This window comes from Ambystoma mexicanum, chromosome 5q (genome assembly GCF_040938575.1).
Source record: "Ambystoma mexicanum isolate Mex_15411 chromosome 5q, UKY_AmexF1_1, whole genome shotgun sequence".
In the NCBI taxonomy this organism is placed as follows: domain Eukaryota; kingdom Metazoa; phylum Chordata; class Amphibia; order Caudata; family Ambystomatidae; genus Ambystoma; species Ambystoma mexicanum.
The window spans coordinates 1,071,944,285-1,071,965,363 of NC_090933.1; the positions used below are offsets into that span (position 1 = coordinate 1,071,944,285).

Here is a 21,079-nt window from a genome sequence, read left to right on the forward strand (position 1 = left end):
CGATAGGAAGTCTCCTTCCTCCAGCTGACCCAGGACGTGCTGGAGGGTGACCATCCGGAACTTCTGCGCCTTGATGAACTTGTTCAGGCGTCGCAGGTCCAGGATGGGGCGCCATCCTCCCGTCTTCTTCTTCACGAGGAAGTAACGCGAGTAGACTCCGGAGCCCCGAAGCCTCTTTGGGACGAGTTCGATGGCGCCCTTTCTGAGCATCGCCTTTACCTCCAGGAGAAGTTGAGGGACGTGAAGTTCTTTCCTGGCCACGGGGGGGACATGCGGGCACCTTCTTTGAAACTCGAGCGCGTGGCCCCGGGCCAGGACGTCCAGCACCCAACGGTCGGTGGAGATGGACTCCCACACGCTGACGAAGCCCGCCAGCCGGCCTCCCACCGGGGTGCTTCGGTGGGGGCCCGACCCCACGGCCGGTTCAATCCTGCTTGGACGCGGCCTTGCCGCCTTGGCCTCCTTGGCGACGACGGCGGGGTCCGCCAGACTTGCCTCGTCCTCTGTAGGCCTCTTGCGACGACGAGCGGGCCGCTTGACGGTAGGAAGCGAAACCGCCGCCGGAACCTTTGGAGGCGCCCTTGCCTCCGCCGCTCCGAAAGGGCGTCCGCCGTTGCTGCAGTACTCCAAGGGCCCGGGCCGTCTCAGTATCCGCCTTGATGGCCTGAAGGGAATCGTCCACTGTCTTCCCAAACAGGTTGTTCCCGTCGAAGGGCATGTCCAGGACCCTGGTCTGGACGTCCTGCCGAAAGTCCGTAGCCTTGAGCCATCCGCGACGTCGAAGGCAAACGCCGTTGCCCATCTGGCGGAACCCAGTGTCGGCGATGTCCGTCGCCACGGTGATGGCGTGGTCCGAGGCCACCTCACCTTCCTGCAGGATCTCAAGGGCCTCCGCCCTCTTGTCGTCCGGCAGAAAATCCAGCAGGGGAGCTATCTTGTACCAGAGTTCCCTGTCGTAGCGGGCCACGATAGCCAAGGCGTTGGCCGCTTTAATCGTCGTCGCCGCCGACAAGATGACTCTGCGTCCCATGGCATCCAATTTCTTTCCCTCGCCGTCCGGCGGGGAAGTCGACGTGGAGGCCGCACCCCCCCCCGCTTTCTTCCTGGCTGCCGCGGAGACGACGGAGTCCGGGGTAGGCTGCGCCCGGAGGCATAGGGGGGCCGAGTCCGGGACCCGGTACTTTTTCTCGTACCGGTCTCTTTTCGCTGGCGTCGTGGAAGGGTTCTTGAGGAGGGAAAGGCCCTCATCCCAAATGTCGTCCAACAGAGGCACTGCGAGGACCGTCTTCCTCTTGGTCTCGCGCCGTTGGTAAAGGAAGCCTTCCTTTTTCTTCTCCTCAGGGCAGAGTTGGAAAAGCTCGGATGCCCTGGCGATCATTGAGTGGAACGATCCAATCTCGTCGGGCGGAGAAGCCCTGGTGGGAGGCGACGACGGAAAATCCTCGTCGTATGCCTCGTCGTCCGTACCCGTCGCTGCCGTGTCAGTCCCCGTATCATCCCCTCGGGTGGACGGGGAGGAGGGCTGGACGGGGCGCGACGGTTGAAAAGGAGGAGGTGGATGAATCCTTCTTTTCTTGGTAGGGGGAACACCAGAAGGTCCCGGTTCTGGATCCCCCGACGGGAGAGGTTCCTCCGTCGGTAACGGTAGTCTCGTCCTTATCTCGGAGCATAAGGACTGTATAGCCAACAAAATGGCCGCTGAGTTGTCTTGCGGCGCTGGCAGAGGGGAATCCGACGGGCGAGCAGGGGCCCCGTCGGTATCCTCGACGATGTCGTCGTCGTCACCTGCGTCGGGGCCCATTCCGACGGGCTGGTCTTGTTCCACGCCTAGGCCGTGGCTTAAGACCTCGATCAGTTCCTCTTCTGAGGTTGAGGCCGAATCTACGACGACGCCCTGCCCCCCCTTCTTCCCCACGGAGGGTTTCACGGGGGTCCTATCGATGGGCACGAAAGAAGACTCCCTCCGAGGAGGCAGGGAGATTCTGGGCCCCGAGGCCGCCACCACTGGTGCAGCCTCCACAGGCTGGGCCAGGGCCGCCGCGACCGTTTCGATAGAGGGCTTGGTCGAATGGATCAAGGCCTTCACCACCTTAGGTGCGCTCACCGCCTTATCCTTGAGGGAGGGGGCACTGCCACGCTCCTCCTCTGCCTTAGAGCTCGACCGGGGTCTCTCCAGGAGCTTCGCCGGGTGCTCGGCCTTCCTCTTACCCGACCCAGAGCGTTGGCTCGTGGTTGATGGTGCCGGGGAGGGTGCGCCCTGCCTGGCGCCCGTAGAGCCCGACCGTTCGGCGCTCCCGGTGCCAGCGGACTCGCGGTGCTTGGCCTTATGTTGGGCCCCCGTCGCCGGGGCGCCCTCAAAGGTCTTAGAAGACCGCTCAGATTTCTTCCTCTTCTCGCCAGACGGGCTCTTACCCTCCAGCCAGCTGGCGAGACGTTGATGGCGGTCCTTCATGGTCCGTTCCGACATGTTGCCGCAAAACGCACAGTCCTTCTCCACGTGCGTCTTGTCCCCATGAAGGCAGTAAAGGCAGAAAGAGTGTTCGTCCTCCTTGAAGACGTTCTGCAGCTGGCATCCAGGGCAGGCCCTGAACAGCTTTCCGGGCGTCGAGCTTCCCTTCTCCTGGGCCATCTCCGAGACCGGGCCTGAGAAGCTTCTGGAGTCCTCCGAAGTGTAGCTCGACGAAATCTTCACCCTTGAGGGGCACAGATGAATCCGACACGGGTCCCCGTTGATCGGATGTAGGATCGGTGGAGCTTGAGGCTCTTTTGACCGAAAGAATCGAAGTTTTTGTGAAAAAGCGCGAAAAAATAGCACTAACGCTCGAGAGCAATAGCACGAGGGTCCCAACACATGAACGTGCGGTAAAAATCTGAAGATGGCTGCCAGAGGCGGTGCTTAGGTAGAGGGCAGTCATTGGCTGTGGTCAGTATGACGCAGAGACCAGTGATTGGTTATTACTACGAAAGACAGATCAGAAACGAAACTGATACTGGTTTTTTCTTTACCGAGGATTCCCAGCCTGACGACGGGGAATATTCATGAGCATGTGAATCCATGCCAGACCCCATGCTGGAGAACAGTGGCATACAGAACCTGCAGAGAAGATTGTCAGGAATTCATGAACATTTCTTTGAAACCCTTTTGTTTGGATAGACAACCAGGATTTGAGGAACTTTTCTTTAAAATGTTTGTAGGAGAAGAAATCCATAATTGGAGAAGCAGTTTTTAAAAAGTTTTTCAAAGTGTTGGGCCAGGCAGAAACCAAACCCAGAGGCTATTGCTTGAGCCTCCTTTTTGTTAGTTATATGGCCTGATGGATAATAGGGTTTTGCACTACAGGCTATTTCATTTGGAACATTTGACAAGCACCTTTAGTTTTGATAGGCAGGGAGCTTCCCTCCTAGTGGTAGGGCTAGATAGGGGTTTTCTTTTTATTTTGAATAAAACACACTAAACATGTCTGTCTGTAGTCAGACTCCTTCTGATAGGCCACAATATGTATTACTGAACTCTTATTGGCGAGAACACCCTCATATCTGTAAATCAAGAGGTACGCTTGGCTATATTTTGTCTGTGATTTTCATTCAAGTTAATTTAGTAAGAGATGGTGAGTTCAAGAAGGAGAGCGTTCTTGGTAAGTGATAATCCTACATCTTAACAATTCATCAACGTTTCATTGGCAACATCATATGCCTCTATTGAAAGGATGCATGCAGAGAACCATATTCTCATTTTGGGGATACTTTCCGGCTTTCTCCTAGCTTTTAATACTTCGGGTATTAAAGATTTCCAATATTCACAGTTGGAGATCTCTGGGTACTAGAGTGACGCCCCCTAATTTTCGGGACACAAAAAGAGAAATTGTCTTCTCTCTTCATTATGCAAATGTATACAAATTTGCAAATAATGTAAACATATTTAGATTCCTTGCAAATAGAAAGACTGGTGTCCCTAATGCCTAACACAGCAGCACTGTTCATGGTTGGAACATTAAACGTCCATTCCCTGAAACAGCCTGTGGAAAGGCATTTGCCCTGACATCACTCCCTTTGATCCATCAAAAAGTGCAGCCCTCTGAGTAAATGAAGGCCTCTTTACCCCTCCCAGGTCATCAAAGCAGGAACGAGTGGTGAATGGATGCTTCTTACGCCCAAACTGTTGTGACAAGTGTGTGCTGCGGCTGCACTTGGAGGTAGTCCAGGAAGATGAGATGCTACCACCATGGCCCATGGTGTGAGGTCTTCAGAATTGTGAATCTGTGCCCCTTCTTGAGTGTGTTGTGCATGTCTGAATTTTCATTGGAGGGGGGGGGGCTCTGCATTTGGCAGAGGAGCCCGGCCAGCTGTACACCAGTGAAATGGGGTTTGCAGGGTAACACTGGCCTTTTAAGATGTGTGCAGATGAAAATATTTCATTTTCATCTGCACGCATATACCATCAATATGGCCTTAGTTGTCCTTTAAAGCACATTTACATGATGTGAAGCAGGATCTCCCCTTGTCCCCTGCCAAGCACATAGGTAAAGGGCTTTACTGGGCAGAGAGCAGGAGCAACCATGACAAACCTCCATACAGTTGTGTGTACTAGCATTATTGGGCAAAGGCAGGAACCGTGTCTTCTTTCAATAGCTGGGAAAATCCTTCATGGGTGTTCTTTCAGTTACAGTACTGGTGATATTGAGCAAACTCAAGAAAAATGTGGTACAGTACCACAATATTGGGCAAGGCCAAGACCAGTGTGTGCTTTGCCCTGTTAAGCCAGTACTTGGAGTAGTTAAGGGCACGAACCAACATTTGATAAATTGATTGCTACAGCGTGGCAAGATTGCATCAACACATGGAAATATTTGTTAATAGAGAATTCATTCTCAATGGCTGCAGCACTCCCAGAAACAACCTTGATTGATGTTAACAATACTGAAGTGGCATAGCTTACATTCTGCTTTAATTCAGTGTGGACCAGTTTTCCAACGGGTTCCTGTACCTAACTTTCATGTTCAAATAGTTACAAGGGCAGAGATGGTGCCCGGGACCATCCCTATATTGTACGGACAGCTACAAATGATCAAGATTTCTGGGTGGTCAAAGGGCATGGAGGGATAACAAGTAGACAGCAATGTAGGCTAAGACTGTTGTATCCAGGCAGGCCTGGGATTGTAAACCCCCATTGAGTACGGTCTTATGAGCACCTCCCGTTTGTTCCTCCAATTCACCCCACCTCATACCAATCTAATAAGCAATGACTGACGTTTGCGAAAGGAGGGCAGAAGAAAGATGGGGAAAGTTGGAAGAGGTACAGAACTTTGGTAAAATTATCGGTAATTTTCGTTTTTTATAAGTTTATTCAACATTTCAAGAAAAGAACAAAAAAAACAAAATAACATCAATTTTATCACAATTAAAAGGATACCCAAGTGTTGGATCCCAACTAAGATATCTATGTCCATCACTCAGCAGCTCCTGCCTTATGTTAAGATGTGTAGTATTTTTCCCAATTTTCCTCCATAAAACATATTGTTTTAATAATCGCTGTCTGCCCAACCATAGAAAAAGTTGATGTTGTCCATCAACTTGGCTAATCGCACCATTTTATCAATTAGATAATTAAATTCAGTTTGCTTATTGATCCAAACATGTACTGCTAGATATCTGGCTGACTCGGCATGCCTTCTGAATCATCCTTCCGCTGTATATTCTTTGGCCTCCTCGGTCAATGGAAGAATTTCTGATTTGGTCCAACTGATGGACAGTTGGTAAGCCTGTCAAATGGTTTACAATCCTTCATTATTGGATTCCGGGTATTCAAAGACACCAATGATGCATAATTGTACAACTGTAGTCCTTGATGGGCATGAACCTGATGCAACCATTATGGAAGCAGCTCTATTATCACTGTAAACGAGGCTGGTGACAAAAGACAACCGTGGTGCATGCCTCTAAGTTAAACCAAGGAATAACATAAGTAGTGTCGCATAGCAATTAGCTATGCAATTCTGTAGGTCTGCTAATTAAAATGATACTTGTGTAGCAAAGCTAGCTATGTGTTACCATGTTCAATGAAAGCACAGCTCACACTGCCTTCCAGTGTTGACCATGGGGCTCTGTCGTCCCTCTGTCTGTTCACTGGATATTTAAAGGGGCTAATGGAGCGAGAGTGCAGCAGTAACCATCTGCTCCACTCAAGTGCCAAATGCCTGCGTGGGAGTGCTAGGCAAGAATTATTCTTTTTCAAATAATTGAAAACCAGACTTAATCGGGATGATGCTTTTATTAAGCGGACTGTATACTGTCTGGCAAACACTAGTATGTGCTAACTTTATTAAATCAATGAACTCGTGCAATTCCATTCCTAAAAATTTGTTGTTAAATAATGCATAATTACAGTATTTCTAATGCGAAAACACAGCATTGCCTCAATGCTTCAAAGTAAAGTTTAGGTTAGTGTATCTTAATGCCATAGTGTCAACTAGATTTCATTTTGTTGGGAAAGATGCCTCACTTTGACGAGTTAACACTTTTGAAAATGTACATGATCGCACAGCCATATGCTTTTGATGGCAAACCTAGTTCTGTGACCTCCTGGTTGCATTCATCTGTGCAACCTATAAGCTCATTCCATACTCCTTGACATTCTATCTCATCACCCTGTTGCTTTATATCAGCTACCCTGAAAGCGAGATGGCCACAAAATACAATATTTCACCTAGTTTGTCAATTTCTCTGCCTGCTACTCAAACCACTCTGCTTAGTCTGTTACTTTTTCCTCTTGCATAATGAATACACAAAGCTAATCAGATGCAAAGCAGTGATCAATAATTCCATCCAGTCTTCATCTACAGAGCTACTGCAATACTATACACTGTAGTTGGCCTCCAGAGATAGCTTTTCTCTGATTATGATTGCATTATATATTAACACCTGCGGGTGAAACCTGGTCAAACTGTTTTCAAAGCCTTTCATCCTATCTATTTATGTATGTGTGTCCATTCATATAGCTAACCTTTTGCGTTTTACAGACACACAGCCAGGACTCGTGAAGTCAACTCTCATACTCGGGTATATTTATAAAAGGGTGAACACCATTTACTGAGGATGTTTGGAAATTGTATTTAACATTTACTTTGTTTCCAATAAATGTCAAAAGATTCACTGTGCATTGCTGACCTGTGGGTGGCAGCAGAGTGTCAAACAAGGGTTTGTGGTGGCATGTGCCATTTTACAGAAAGCACATTTACATTTGTTGTCATCCATTGCCATGGGTCGAGTGCATTTCTCTTAGGTCGAGTAGATAAACTAAGTTACTCTGCCTGTAGGCCAACCCGAATTTTAAAGATTTTGCAAAAGTTACTCATCTCACTGATGTCTTACCTCAGCGGTACATACAAATATTGTGTTTATGCTCATTTTATGTCTTGGGTACAAAGAACTTCTAGTGCCATTAAAAATATTAGTACAACATTGCTAATCAAATAGGTTTGTTTGCTGTTCCCAAAACCTTTAATTAGCAAACTCTTCAATCCATTTTTGAAAACTAATTTATGCCTTGATTTATCTGAGGGATGACATTAATGTTGATCGTCCTCACTCTTGGTTACACATAGAGTAGTTTGACCCACTGAAGAATTTTCTACTGCAGCAGCCCAAACTGGCTCAGAACTCCCCAGAGATATCCTCACGTTAGAAAGTTGAATGCCTTCTTAGTGTCTAAAAACAATTGCAGCTGCATTCTGAGCCTGCTCGAAAGGCAATTGTATTGAACTTGCTCCTGACATTGAGCTGCGTAGAGCAGCCAGGTATGCACCCAGGCTGATCTGGATGGATTAGTTGGTGAGCAGAGGCACAATTTGATGGGCAAGTATCTTGGCTAAGATTGTATTAGCCACTTTCGGCATAGAGAGTGGGCGGTATGACCCGCAAGCATCCTGTGTTTTTGTAGCTACTATATGAACCTCATTCAGTGACAGAGGGAGGTTATTTACAAATTATTCCTCAAAATCCTTGAGGACATAAAGAGTAATAACGTCTGAATAGTTTTATAAGATTCAGCAGTCTTGCCATCAGAGCTCATGGATGTACTTTCCACAAAACTCTTTATGACCACCTCAACTTCCCCTACTTATATAGGCATGTCTAATTGGTGTATTGTTGCCTCATCTAGGTGTGAAAATTGTAAAACATTTGAGCTCATCCATCTGGTCTGTCGCCATCAGTCAATTATCACTAGCCAATGGCTTGTGCGAGTGTACATTTTGAGCCCTGGTTGAACCATGATCTGAGGGCATTCGCAGGAGTATTGCGTGGTCAGTGACTTTAGGAAGAATTGTTGCCGATAAAGAATATGGTCTGTTATAGCGGAGCAATAGTGTGTGCCAGAATAATGTGTTTACACGTTTGTCAGGGTGGAGAAACCTCAGAAGTCTGTCTACCAATGAAACCTCATAACATCTAGTATTTCACACGCAGCTTTAGACCCTGGCCCATCCTCTAGAGCTATCCAGCAGTAGATCACACACGGTGTTAAAGTTACCCATACAATTAATTATGGCGTCCTGGGATTTTGATAATCTGTTAACATTCTGAAAAGGCCGGCGTGGAGTTATTCTTTTAAGGTCCGAGTCCTAAACATAGACCGGCTGTAACTTGGGAACGCGCATTCGGGATCAGGTCAAAGTGAAGGAGAGTGATCTCCCTAGCAAATTGGATAATTCTTGCAGCTTTTAAAAAGCGAGTTAATTGAAGGGAGGCATAGATATAATGTAAATTAAGGTGCTGATTTACTTTAAAGTTCTATCTAATTAACAGAACGATCGCTAGCACTTGAGGGAGGAGCATATGTAAATACAACAAACCCCGGGTTGTGTTTGTTCAATCCTGAGGCGTCTTGGGTCAATCGAATTTCTAAAGGAGATCTTTTGGAGCTTATTACATTGTGTAGGAGTTTGGAAAAGCCATTCATTAATTTTGGTCAGTCTGGTGTTGGGGACACACATTTGCAGAGCGTGATGCAATGTCTTGAGCATTAAAATAAACTCTTTAAATTATTATTTAAAAACATATATGCGAGGAATAAGTTATGGGTGAAGGAAGGGGAAACAATATGTATGCTATGCTCACACTCATTAACAGGAGAACCTCCCACAGTGCAGCAAGAATTCAGATTTACCTTGGGAAGTAAAACAGTAGAACACGTGTAATGGGATTGTTACTGTAATACTATGTGAATATTTATTCACATTTGTAGAGCGCACGTCAGTCCGGGGGCATCGTGGTGCTTGTTGAAGACATATCTTAGTTACATAGAATACATTATTTACATAAAATACATTATTTACAATGGTAAATATGACATTTTGTACAAATTTGCAATGCAGTATATTTACATGGATTCGTAGGTGTCATGTGTTATTGTACGAGGAAAGAGGTCTTCAGTTTCCTACGAAAAATCGGGTGCGAGTTCTCCGCTCTGTCTGCAGGAAGAGCGTTCCAGGTCTTGGCGGCAATGTAGGGGAACCTTATGCCACCGACATTGGCTTTTTTGATGCGTGGGATGTAGAGTAAGTTGGTGTATTGCGTCCTGGGTTGAAGGGAGGAGGAGGGTTTGGAGATGGTCTCTTTGATAGATAGGACGAGGTGGCATGAGAGAGGCATTTGTGTGTGAGGGTGAGAATTTTGAGTGTGATCCACTCCTTGATTGGGAGCCACTGGGCTGAGTGTCTAGCATGGGAGATATGCTCACTTCTTGGGATGCTAAGAGCGGCCCGGAGAGCATTGTTCTGCGTGACTTGAAGTCTGTTTGTTTTTTGCTTAAGTGCCTGCTAGGAGGGCATTGCAGTAGTCCAGTTTGGCTCCAATGGTAGCTCTTGCTCTAGAATGGCAGTTGGGTTTAGAGAGGTATGGCTTGATAGCGTTTGAGTTTGGTGGTATGCGCAGAAGAGGAGGTGTTGCGCTGACTTGTCTGGTCATAGATAGTGAGGAGTCTAGGTATACTCCCAGTGTCTTTACAGCTGTGGATACGGGGATGATGGTGTTGTCAATGGAGAAGTTGAAGTACAGTTTGTACAGTTTGTCCAGTTTGTCTAGGGTGCTCCGTTGACCTAATATGATTTCAGTTTTGTCTCCATTGAGGCAGAGGCCATTAACGGCCTGGATGATAGAGTAGATCGTGTGGAGTGCCTTGGCGCCTTCGTGATATGATCCTGAGAGGGGTAGAAGTACTTGTGTTTCGTCCACGTAGTTCGTGTAAGTGATGCCGTATGAGTCGAGTTTGTCAAAAAGAGGCTTGGTGAACAAGTTGTAGAGTGTGGGTGCAGTGCAGGATCCTTGAGGGACCCCGCAGTGGATTGTCGTGGGAGTGGCGTTGGCAATGTCCGAGAAAACCTTTCATGGCTCCTCCATCTAGGAAGGAGGTGACCCAGAGCTGATTCTTTAGAAATGTTGGCTGAGTGTGTGAGGTGTGAAGTGAGGGTCTTGTGATCAAACAGATCGAAAGCGGCTGAGAGATCTAGAAGGAGCAGAAGAGCTGGCTTGCCATTGTCCATGATTTGGGTGATCTGACTCTTCAGATCCACCAGGGCTGTTTCTGTGCCGTGTCCTTTCAGAAAGCCTGATTGCCTGGTCCCGAGGATGGAGTGGGTTTCCAGAAAGCGTTGGATTTGGCAGTGTGCGGCTTTGTCCAGTAATTTCAGGAGGAATGGCACTGTGGTTATTGGTCTGTAGTTGTTGGGTTGTAGGAGGTTGAGGGAGGGTTTTTTCAGGAGGGGCTGGACCCAGGCTTCTTTGATGCTAGCTGGGATGATGCCGGTTTTAAAAGACGCATTGATGAGCGGTGCAAAGCAGTCTGCGCAGTCTTTGACGAGTTTTGGTGGGCAAATATCGCCTTTACAGGGGGAGGGTTTGAGATTTTATTAGAAGGTTGATGACTTCTGGTTCAGTGACGGCCCTGAAGGAGAAGTCCGTTATGGTGGGCTTGAACAAGGTGGGTGGGGCGTTGGTAGGCTTGGTTCCTGTCTGTTGAGGTAATGCTTTGCAATGGTCTTTGATTTTCTGTTGGAGAAGGTCAATTTTGTGTAGCATGGCCGCTTGAATGCTGGCACACCAAGCTTCATCTTTGATTTTCATCCAGTGTATGGGGAGGGTGGGGGGGGGAGATGAGCTTGTTGAAAATGGCGAAGATCTCTTTAGAGTGTGATTTGGCATTAGATATTTGTGTTTTGAAGGCTGTGGCTTTGGCAGCGGTGGTAGCTGTTTTGTATTGGCGGGAGATTGAGTCGAATTTGTTTTTGGTACTGCTGCAGGTGTGTGTGTGTATAGGGGGCAATAGTGTGATGTAATGAAGCATTTACCTTAGATGCCTGAAAAAGGATTATTTTTTGGTAGACCAATTGTCTTTTTGTTTTGAGGGTTTGTGGGGGGCCTCTCACACATTGCAATAACTTCCTCCTCCATATCCTGGTAAGGAAGAGGAGAGGCTGCATAGGCTTGATCCTAGGAGAGCGTTGAGCTTTTATATTTCGCGTATTTCCCGGGTCGGAGTGGACGATCATCTTTTCATTGGTTACACTGGAAAGCGTTTGGGACAAGCTGTGACGAAACAGACTTTGTCTCGTTGGATTATTTTAGCTATCTCCGAGTGTTAACGCTTGGCAGGTAAGGACCCTCTGGGTGGCTTGCGGGCCAATTCTATCAGGGGAGGGCTGCGTCTACTGCCCTGCAGAGGGGTGTTCCTATTCGTCACATCTTTGATGCAGCCACCTGGGCTTCAGTACATACTTTTGTACGTCACTACTCCCTCGATTCCATCAGAGGGCAGGATCTGGCCTTTGGCAAGGCAGTCCTATATTCCGCAATTTGATTGGGCATGCTAAATTTGTGTTCTAAATTATTTTCCCACCTCCTTGCTTCGTACTGCTTTGGGAGTCTGTCATCGATATGGAATACGTCGGAGGACCCAATCCCCTCGAAGAACAAGTTACTTTCTTACCTGGTAACGTTCTTTCGATGGGATGGTCCGACGACGTATTCCATATCGCTCTCTCCCTACCTTCCCAACTGCAGAATTTCTTTTGCGATTGCAGCTTGCGTTCCGCAAGGCCTTGTGTGTCTGACTGGCAGTAAACTGGTGGCACACGTTCTGGGAAAAAACTATAACTGAGGCTATGGGCGTCGTGCGTCCTACTTATCACATCGGGTGACGTCGGCTGTCGGTGGAGGTCCTCGGGGACGGCGCATCGACAAGGCAAGAGCCCCAACATTCAGGCTTTTCACACGAGGCAACTACACATTGAGATGCTAAGCCTAAGCTCATTCCTGTGTCATTGCTAATCATTTTATGTTAATTAAATCCAGTTCAAACACAGTTCCTTTTGGGGGCGCTGTTGAGCAGCCTGCAAGATGGCTGCTTAGCTTTCTTGCTCCGTGGCCCGGCCGTTGGTCATCCGCCTATATCAGCGGTTCTATATCTCATCCGAAGTTGAGAGTGCGAGAATCGTGCTGCCGGTGTAATTGGCGACACTACGATATCTTTTGAACGAAGATTGGAGTCCGTGCTGCTCTGGTGCTGTGAAGCTCGCCGGACGGCCGAAGCCTCATTTGCTGCGTGATCAAGCCGCGGCCCCGTCCGCTGGTGCCCTCCGGGAGTTGGGTCTCCTGGCCGTCTGGCTGCCCTGCTGCCTGGGGTCCTGGCTCTTGAGCGGCGCCCAGGAGTCTCTCCCGGCCACCCGGCTTCGTGACCGGCGCTTCCTCATCCCGCCCCCGCTCACCCTGCTGCCCACTACCTGGTGCCGCCGCCAGCCTGGCCCGACTCACTGACCTGCGGGGGCGCCGGAGCGGCTCCCCCTCTGGACTGCTGACTTCGCGTGACTTGGGCGCCCTGCACTTGCTCCGGCAGCCGGATTGTTGTGCCCCCTCGGGCCTCCTCGATTGTGTCCTCTACCTGCGGCCCTGACAACCTGTGGTCCCCGGAGGCAGCCGTCCTGACATCGTGGGCTGTCTGGCTCCTCCTCCCGCCTGTGCTGTGTTCCCGGGCCCCTGGAGCACTGGTGCCTTCATTTCCCCGACCGGCTCTCCCTGCGGCCCAGTACCTTCGCTTCGCCTGCACGACATCCCTCCTCCTGCTACTCCTCTGGCCGCAGCCCATCGCACATCACACTGCGGGGCCCGCTGGGTGGACCCCCGCGTCTCAGACGCCGGGCCCTCCCGTCGGGCGGCTTCTCCGCCAGGCTCCCCGACCCCGTGAGGTGGCCCTGGTCCTCTGGTGGTGGCGGGGCTCTACGGCTGGTCCCTCCTGGGCTGCCCACAGATCCTGGTGGGGGCATTCTGGACTTGGCCCGCTGCCGGCACCATATTATCAGATCACAGGGGGCCCATCACTGCTGCTTACCGCCCTCTCCAACATATCAATCCTTGGGGTGGCGGCCCTGCGGAGCACTATTTCCCCCCACATTTGCCTGATTGCTGTGAGACTATCGGCCTGAAACCTTGCTGAGCCTGCACTACGGACGGCCCGTGGGACATTGCTCTGGTCCTGCTGTTCCCATTGCCGCCCTTTCCCTGTCATCCTGCCGCCTGGGGCACCTTGCCTGCTGTCCCAGGTACAACATCCTCACCGCCCCTTGCCCGCCTGGTGGCCTGGGCCCGTGTTGCGCTGCACGGCGGGCACTCTGGTAGCGACCCTACTCGATCTTTGATGTGCCTGTCTCGGCGGTCTCCCCGCTATAATCCCCTACCACTCCTGCCAGCTGGACGCACTGCTCCTTCTTACAGTGATAGCTGCACCCCGCAACGCACCTGCCTAGTGTACACCTTGCTCTCATCCCTATACGGCTGTTGGCCCTGCGTGGGTTGGGAGGCTTGCCCCCTCCTGTAGCCCCTGCCCCCAACTGCAGCCCCTGCCCCCAACTGCCCTGTGGCCTGGTACGTGCATTCCGCTTAACTGCCCTCTGGGATCTTGGTGTGTCGCCAAATATGTCTGGCAAGTCACACAGGGCCAACAAAACCGGGGCGATGGACAAATATGCCAAAAACCTCTCTAGACAAGAGCAGGGAGGGCCGCCTTGCCTCAGGACGACCCTGATGCTCCCTCATCTTCCCCTCAGCCAGACCTTACAACATTGATCGAGTCTATGGCAAAGAACTTTGCGTCGTTTCATGAAAAATTAGATGACATCAACGCCAGTGTCGCCTCACGACGCACCAAATTGGACCAGCATGGCACTAGGCTGGTTGAGGCCGAGACCAGGATCAGGGCCAATGAGGATGAGGATGAGGTGCACGTGCTCCAGAGCACGGTGTCTGACCTGGTGCGTGCTATGAAGCAGGTCAAGGCGAAGTGCGACAACTTAGAGTCCAGATCCCACAGGAACAATATCCGCATTGTGGGGGTCCCGGAGGCGGCCCTCAAGGGCAAAATGGAACATGCTGTTGAAAATCTCCTGAAAGACCTTTTGGGCAATCCTCAACTCTCCCCGTTTTTCACTATTGAACGCGCTCATCGCGCACTGGCCCCCTGTCCCAAGACGGGCGATTTCCCCAGACCAATCATCGCCAAGTTTCTCAGCTTCAGAGATAGGGATCACATTCTACGTTTGGCTCGAGAAAAGGGTGAACTGAAATTTGAGTCCCAGACAATCCGCATCTTTCCCAACTTCTCTGTCAACGTCCAAATGGAGCGCAGACAATTCAATGGTGTGAAAAAACTGCTCAGGGAGAGGAGGGTGGAATACGCCATGTTGTTCCCCGCAAGGCTGAAGCTCACCCACCGCAGTAAGTTGTACTTCTTCACGGTCCCAGAGGAGGCAGTGAAATTTGAGTCCCATATTCCTCTTCTTGGCCCAGTTGACGAACCATCGGAGGAGGGTTGAGCTGGTCCGTCTCGCCCCGAGGCCTGAATCCTCTATTGTGCCGGTGACTTCCTCGCCATCTGCATTTGCCTTGCTATCTCATGAATCCTTTGTCTTGCATATCCTTTGCTTGTTGTAACTTGTTGTAATGTCTCCTGAAACTTAATATGTGACACCGGGGTACGATCTACGGTATATTCCACCGGCCATTGGGGACTTCTATTCCTATACCTTCTGTTAACCGTACTCTGTTGTGGTGTCTCCTGGAAATTTACCATGGTTACCGCTGTACGTTACACAGTGTATACCACCGATCTGTCATCTCAGTCGGGCCCACGGCAGCAGCAACCCCCGCTGCAGCTGCAACGCTGAGTTTGGCTTGTTCTGATCTTTGGTTGCGCCCCAGTTGGGTGTGTGAGCAAGTGGTGCCCTGTTGTGTTTGGCACGCTTGCCTTGGTTCTCTGGGTGGGTATTTGGGCACTGCCGTGTTGGGGGAGGCAGTGAGGGAGGGGGGGGGATTGAGTTGTGGGATGTTATGGTAAAAATGGCGACGTAGCAGTGGCTCATGGCGCGATGCAGCGTGTCACTGTATCGGTGACCAACACTTATTCAACAGACTATGTCACGCGTTACTGGAATCCCCCTTAAAACGCTACTGAATGGCGGTTGGACTAATGTCATGGAATGTCAGAGGGCTCAGCAACTTCAAGAAGGCGCGCAGGATTACTGCATATGTCCAGCGACACGGGGTCCAAATACTTCTCTTGCAAGAAACCCACGCCCTCGCTCACCTCTCGCCCCGGCATGGGGCCCCAACAAATATTACACGGTGTACTCCTCACAGTCCAGGGGTGTCCTTACCTTGATTCACAAGTCCTTGGAATTCTCCCTGCGCACCAGCCACATAGATACTGAGGGCAGGTACGTGATCCTCCACTGTTTCCTCGCTAATACTGAATGCCTGCTCGTTAACAGATACGCCCCGAGCATTGATGCACCCGATTTCTTTGATCGCATTATTGACATCCTCCTAACATATGTCGGGGTTCCAATTATCTGGGGGGGGGGGCATGAATCTCATTCTAGACTCCGAGTTGGACAGATCCGGAACTGCACCCAGGGTGGTGTCCAGGGCTGCTCACCGCCTCCATGCACACATGGTAACAGCTGGTCTGGTCGATGCCTGGAGAGCATTCTACCCATTGTCTAAAGAGTTTACATTTTACTCCTCTGCCCATGACAGTCACTCCAGAATCGATCTCTTCCTTCTCTCTGCTGGGCTCATGGGCAAAACACTTACCACACAGATTCTGCCGCGCACGCTGTCCGACCACTCCCCGATCACATTGGACATAGCTCTGCACCCGGCCCTCCCCCATCACTCTAACTGGCGCTTTAAGTCAGAGGAAATTCAGGATATTGTCTTCAGGGCCGACATCCTTGCTGATATCACCTTGTTTTTTTGATAATAACAAACATCATGACACAACGGATGGGGTGAGATGGGAGGCATTCAGGGCTTTCATTAGAGGCATGTGTATCTCCAGGGAGGCTGGGGTCCTGAAAGATATTAGAAACTCTTTACGCCGCTCTGAGTCCAGACTTAGGGGGCTTCAGCGTGAGTACGCTGCCACCCCTTCCCCGCCGAAGCTGGCACAGATACGTACTGAACTGGATACGTTTGAGTCCCTCGCCCTCAGCGAGATAAGATACCTTGCCCGGCCCATTGCGGCCCAGAGGTACGGGGAGGGGGAGAGGCCGGGTCGTACCCTTGCCCGTCTTGTCCGGACCGAGGGGGGCAGAGCCCGGATTGATAGTATCATCGACAATAACGGAGTGCGGCATTGGCCCGATCGGACCATTCTTGAGACCTTCGCAGATTTTTACGGTACCCTCTATGCCAGACAGCGGCAGCACAGCCCGCAGGATCTGAATGCCCTCCTTGATCGCATCCCAATGCCCCTCATATCTTTAGCTACTAAAGAACAATTAGATACACCCTTCACCCTTGATGAGATCGCCTTGGTCATCTCCGCCCTCCCTAAGGGGAAAGCTCCCGGCCCAGGCGGCCTAACTGCCGAGTTCTATCAAGAGCACGTTGCCCTTCTTGCCCTGCGGCTTCATGAGGTTTGGGTCGAGTCGCTGCGCCTTGCCACCCTTCCCCAGTCCCTGCGTGAGGCTGTCATCACCGTGCTCCCCAAGCCGGGTAAGCCTCTTGATGAATGCGGCTCCTACAGACCCCTGTCCCTCATCAATACCGACACCAAAGTTTTCGCCAAGGTCATAGCAAATAGGTTACTCCCCATCATGAAATATCTGATCCACCCCGATCAAAGTGGTTTTGTTCCTGCCCGCTCCACTGCCTTAAACATCCGGCGGTTATTCAATGTTATCTCTAGGATAGACCCCAAAGCCAAGGCAGTTGCCGTGACGCTAGACGCCCAAAAGGCGTTCGACATGGTCTCATGGCAATACCTGTGGGCGGTGCTGGAGAAGATGGGGATCGGCCCATACATGATGGCCTGCATTAAACTGCTATATACTAACCCCGTGGCCAGAGTCCTGGTTAACTCTCACCTTTCAGCTCCCGTCACCCTCCATAGAGGGACGCGTCGGGGTTGCCCATTTTCTCCCCTCCTGTTCGCGATGGCTATTGAGCCCATGGCGGATAGTGTCAGAGACAACCATACCCGCAAAGGGATACGGCTACGGGACACCCCCGAAATCATATCCCTTTATGCGGACAACTTGCTCTTGTACATTAGAGACCCATCGGTCCATCTCGACCCGATCATTCGTGAAATAATCAAAATTGGCACATTCTCGGGCTTCACTATAAATTACACGAAATCAGAAATCTTTCCCCTCACACCCGCAACTTCCCAACCTGCATGCGAATTCCCGCTCAAGTGGACCCCAGAGGGCATCAAATACCTGGGGGTCCAGGTGTCCCTCTCGAAGTCCTCTCTATTGGCTGACAACTATGGGGCAGCCGCGCAATATACTGAGACTAGGATGAAAAGATGGTGTAACTTTCCCCTCTCACTATCGGGGAGGCTGTCCCTAATCAAGATGATCATAGTCCCAAAGCTCCTATATATATTTGCTAACATCCCACTCTGGCCCGGGAAACAATACTTTGCGGACTTGCATGCGGGGTGCGCTCGCTTCCTGTGGCATTCCGGTGCCGTGTGTCGGAAGTGGCAACTTATGACTCTGCCCTACGAGAAGGGGGGGCTTCAATGCGCCTGATCTTACTCAGTATTAGATAGCCGCACAAGCTCAGTACGCCACACACTGGTACCAGCACCAGGACCCTCCTCCCCATGTTAAGCTTGAGATCCTTGCGACTACGGAAGTAAATGTCATGTCTCTTATCCTTTTCCACTCGTATCGCTCGGACGCCCCTGCTGACCCGGTGGCCTCCACTATCAGAGCGTGGCGACAGTTTCTGCTGCCCCACTCTGGCTCCCCCCTGTACTATAAATGGCTTCCCTTGTGGTCATTCCCTGGCCTCACCCCCACACAAGATAAGCTGTTGATGCGTCACTGGTTGGACCTGGGATACAGATCATTCTCCGACCTGTTCCCCGATGGGAAATTTATCACCCCGCATACACGGAGGCCAGGGCACTCCAAGTCCTCTTTGGAGCTGCTGCAATACTTTCAACTCAGAGCGGCTGTCCACGACATGTGGCCTTCGTACCCTGATGAACCCCCCCCGAGTCCCCTGGGATTTGCTATATTGCGAATTCCGCTGGGGGCAGGGGCATAGTATCCGCCCTGTATAAAATGTTGATGGCGCGAGCTGCAGAACCCCTCCCCCACCCCCCATGCTGTCCGGAATGCTTGGAGCCGCGATCTGGGGTTGGACATCACAGATGGTATGTGGACCAAAATGTGCATGCATACACGCAAGGTTTCTCTCAATTCTATTGTCAAAGGCGTTCAATACAAGTTACTCAATCGCCTGTATTACACTCCTCACGCGGTTGGGAAATTTGCACGGGACCAGTCCCACTCCTGTCAGAGATGTAGATCCAGCAATGCGGACCACGCCCACATGTTCTGGTCTTGTGGGGCATTGGCTCCGTTCTGGGAGGCGGTGCTTGGGGCTCTCTCTGAGGTGGTTGGGTTTCGTATTGACCCTGACCCCCTGTCTCTACTATTCGGGCTCTGGGAGGGGACTGATGGCAAAGCGGGTTGCTAGATTTCTGAATGTGGCTGCGATTAGGGCCAAGAAATGCATTCTGCAGTGTTGGAAACTGCGATTCCCCCTCCCCCCCCTTTCACTAGAAATGTGGTTGAAAGCCCTCACCTGGACACAAATGTGTGAGGAGGACTACATCAACATGTTGCCTGGGAATGCTCGACCTAAAAATGTTTGGACTGAGTTTTGTAGCTACCTGAACAGAAGGGTTGATTTGGAGCGTCTGTCTTCTCCCCCATCTCCTGAGCAGGGGATTGATCATGCTGTAAGTTGAATGGCCCTGCTGTAATGGACCTGCTGTTATGAGCGTGAGTGATTTCTCTGTTGCGCCTGTGCATTGTCACCTACTCTTCTAATATGAAATTTGTGTTGTTGCTGTAACATGTACCGTGCCAGCTACTGCTTCTTGCCAATTAAGACAGTTCCTTTTATCCCCCCAATTAGTTGAGCATAGAATTTGGCTTTAGTAAAACCTATCTTCAACTGATTTTAAAGGAACTTAATCCAGCCGAAGTGGAGCTAAAATGTTTAGAGATTGAAAAATGAGTATTAAAATCAAAAACCTATATTTTGTATTGATGCTCAATCTTTTTTTTTTTTCCCCTCTTTTTCTAGAGCTGATGAGTGACTACTTTACGATTAAGGGAGCAAGTCTTCCTTTCAAGAGAGCCCTAATCTATATTTTCCTAGTTTTGATGGGACCGAGCCACACAGTATGCCACTCCCAGTTGGAAGACAGCCGTGGAGGCACATATCATGGAGAGAACATGTTAGTGCCAAAGTCCTACTACTGGATTCACACATGGGTTGTTGTAAATATTACTGTTTATTGCCCCTACACCTTCTTTTGCTGTTCAGGAACAAATGTATAGCAATGTGGCCATGATTTCTGTTGTCTTTATTATTGGTGCAAGTTGCTTTTGTAAAATCAGATTTCATGTGGTTTTTTTTGGTTATTTGTAGCCTTAGCAGCCACTATATTCCTGGTTTCAAAAATGGTTTTGTATTTTTGTGTGCGATATGCCGGGGTGATTCGAGAACAAGCCATTGGAGGTTGTTAGCAGCATACTCGAATCAATCGGCACGTATTCAATCGGCGCCTTTTGAGCACGCCTAAATGACAACATCGAGCGATTTCTGGAGCCTGGACAAATTCCCACTTTGAGAATGGTAGAATGCAAGAAGGGAAAGAAGACTGTTCCACTACACTAGGATAAGGGGCAAGCTTGGTGCTATCGATGGAGGTCCACAACTGATCAAAGTACTTAGTATGACCTGTCGAGACACACTCTGAATCAGCTGGTCCAGCCAGCAACAATGTTGAGTACCTTTGAAGAGGCTGATTGGGCCACCAGGGGAAAGCTCATGCTGCTTGGAATCCCTGAACGGTTCAAACCTGAAGTGAGTGCTAAAATGTTCCATCACTTATGCATGGAGGCAAACACTAAGCTCCACTGCAGCAAAACGTTTTCTTTTTTTCTTCACTTTTTTGGAAGAGCCATTTTTTGTTTTGTTTGGGAGACATTACTGTTGGGAGCATTTCGATCAGAAGTGTTGTACTGGCAAAATATCCATATTTCTGTATACTGCACAAATGCAATTCTAAGGAGTAGGAATACAACATTTTCTAACACGTTAGCTATTTGTTCTAACTCGCTGGAACAATACACTTTGGTAAACTGTTCGTGTTTGTAAATAGATTGTAAAGGGAAATCACTTCCTTGAGATTTTGTAAAATAAAGCAGCAGTACAACTTGCATTTTTTATGTTAAGTTTGGCAAAATGTCATTTCAAATAAATATTTATACCTCTTTCCTTATCTGCTTTCCCCCAATTTAAATTATGTTGCCTCATGTATGGTGCCTTTTGTAGATTACCCATCATTTCCGTTTGTTTTTAGCAGATTGGCTGTGGGTATGTGATATCCTCCCTTCTGTAAAATCCAGTCTGGTCGGTTTAACTGCCTGCAACCCTGCTACACATAAATGTGCACATCAATATTAACCAAAGCAAGAATGGCCCAAAGTGGCTG

At 49.7% G+C, this 21,079-nt stretch overlaps 1 protein-coding gene across 2 annotated transcripts in view; it reads left to right on the forward strand.

The window, feature by feature from the left end:
• Positions 1-20,866, forward strand: part of ZHX2 (zinc fingers and homeoboxes 2) — a 216,191-nt gene extending 195,325 nt beyond the window's left edge. For both annotated transcript variants that reach the window (XM_069621569.1, XM_069621568.1), the window contains one exon: positions 19,663-20,866. The gene's annotated coding sequence lies outside the window, so the exon portion shown is untranslated. The remainder of the gene's footprint in view (positions 1-19,662) is intronic.
• The last annotated feature ends 213 nt before the right edge of the window (positions 20,867-21,079 follow it).